A 2500-nucleotide genomic window follows, 5' to 3' on the forward strand; every position below is an offset into this window, starting at 1 on the left:
GTTTGCATCTTGAAAATAGAAGGGAGGCACCAACTGCGGGGCCGGGTGTTCTGCGAGATGCCCTCATGCTGCTCAGCACCGGCTTGTTTGAAAATAGCTCTGCGTGATGCCCGGGCTCAGCAGAGCGCCCTCTACAGCTGGGCGTCTACCTGGGGCTCTCCGGGCTGTGCACTTTACACTTCCTAGGAGGAAGCTCTGCGGGTCAAGTTCGCGCGTGGGAGTTGGGAGGCGGATGCGTGGTCCTGAAGCGAAGGAAGGGAGGGATACCAGGCCCAGACTAAGAAACCGAACCTCACAGCGCCGAATACAGAACACAGAACCCTAACAGGCACCGCTCTTTTAACGTTAAAGAAAAAGAGGTACTTATTGGAAATTTTTGTATTTGCTTGTTCAGTTGCATTAATGCTATCGTTTTACCGAAACAAGACCACTAGTGTAAAAGTGACGTAGCAATTAATATAAAACTAATTGAACATAGTAGAATATAGAAAAATTTCAATATTTCTGTCTTCCTCTGATTAAGATCTATCTATCTATCATCTATCTATCTATCTATCTATCTATCTATCTATCTATCTATCTATCTATTATTAGAGGCAGGGTCCCACTATGTAGCCTCAGACGGCCTGGAACTCACTATGACGTTTGGGGAGCGTCCTCCTTGGGAGGTACATCCTGTCCTCCTCACAGTAAACACAATCAGCTCTGCTCTTACCAAGCCGACATCGTCCTGACTCATGGTCTCCATCAGTGTGACGAAACTACACGAGCTCCTGCAAGACTCATCTCCTAAGTGTCCTGGCGTTTTCTGGAAATTGTCCGCAGAACAAAACCACGCACCAGCTTGTTAATTTTATGTGTCATCCCAACTGGGTTGTAGTGCTCAGACATGTACCCAGTCAGACGTCATTCTGGATGTTTCTGCTTGGGTGGTTTTGGGATGGGGCACATTTAAATTGGTGGACTTTTGGCAAAGAATACATGTGTGGGCATCAGGTGGTCACCCTAACCTAAATCATTAATTTAGTTTTCAGTTTTTATTTTCATTAGATCATAAGTTGTTAAAATTAAATTAATAAATTAAAGCTCCATAGGGTCTTCTCGTCTAGTTTTAATATTCCCGCCTCTTCACGGGAAGGTCAGTTTCACGGATGGGAAATAAGAGACAGTTAAACCCTCGTTTAGCCGTTCATTCTAGTCCCTAATTAAGGAACAAGTGATTATGCTACCTTTGCACGGTCAGAATACCGCGGCCGTTTAACCTTAGTCACTGGGCAGGCATTGCCTCTAATACTTGTGATGCTAGAGGTGATGTTTTTGGTAAACAGGCGGGGTTTTTGTTTGCCTAGTTCCTTTTATTTCTTTGTATCTTTCCTTTAAGCAGCACTCCTGTGTCGGATTAACATTTTAGAAGTTTGTAGATTGTTTAATTATGTAGATTTACTCTATGTTTGGTTAACTAACAATGGTTATCTGGGTTGTTATATGCTTGTGCTTGGAGAATGGGTTCTTGTTACTCGTGTCAACATTGTCTCATCTATAAATTTATAGATTGACCCAATTAGAATGATAGGAACTGTTTTTTTTTTTTTTTTTTTTTTTTTTGGAATTGGGATAGTTTTTATTTTGAGCTTAAACACTTTCTTTATTGGTGGCTGCTTTTAGGCCAACTATGTTTCGTTAATATATTAATTATTCACTATTAAAGGCTGTATCCTGTGCCTAAAAAGCTGTACCTTTTTAGGCTATATTTTAAGTTTACATTAAGATTAGAAATTCTTGTGGTAGACTTAAAGTTGAACTAAAATTCATTAATTGTGTAACCAGCTATCACCAAGCTCGTTAGGCTTTTCACAGCAGGAGTGACCATTGAGGGGGAGGCTGGACAAGCCTGTCCTTCCAGCAACGTCCTTTGCACTGAAATGCAACCACCAGTTGAGTCTACAGCCTGCCAGCGTCCTTCGCCAGAATCTGGATTTGCCAGGTCTTGCTTAAAAGGTTCCTGAATGACACTTTTAAAACCATGGTGAGAAAGGCTATTTGGTGTTATCACCGTAGGTACAGGGACCATTGAAACAGGGTCTTGATGTGCGGGACACTGAGCCCAGCTCCGTGTACAGCATAGGCCAGTGGGAATGCAGCGAGGAGCAATATGAAGGGAATGGGCCTGGTGGACAGAGTGTGGGGTTAGAGGACGGTGTGAGGCTTGTGGATAAACACCACAGTAAAGGTATTTCTCACTAAAGTGACTTCATAGGCTTCCTGCTGGTGATAAGCTCGATGCAGCCATAACTGCCGAGGGAGGCTGGGAGAAAATATCAGATAGTCGGCGCTCTCTCTCCCTCTGTGATTTCGTAAGCGTCTTTACTGGAAGTGGGTTTTGCAAGGAAGTGCACAAATGGGCCTGGGAGAAGTTTCAGGAGTTTGATTACAGTGTGCCCAGGGAGTCTTTGCCAAACTCCACAACCACATGGGCCAATTCCTTAAAACAAATGTCCTT

This window comes from Psammomys obesus, unplaced genomic scaffold (genome assembly GCF_907164565.1).
Source record: "Psammomys obesus unplaced genomic scaffold, mPsaObe1.curated_primary_1811, whole genome shotgun sequence".
In the NCBI taxonomy this organism is placed as follows: Eukaryota; Metazoa; Chordata; class Mammalia; order Rodentia; family Muridae; genus Psammomys; species Psammomys obesus.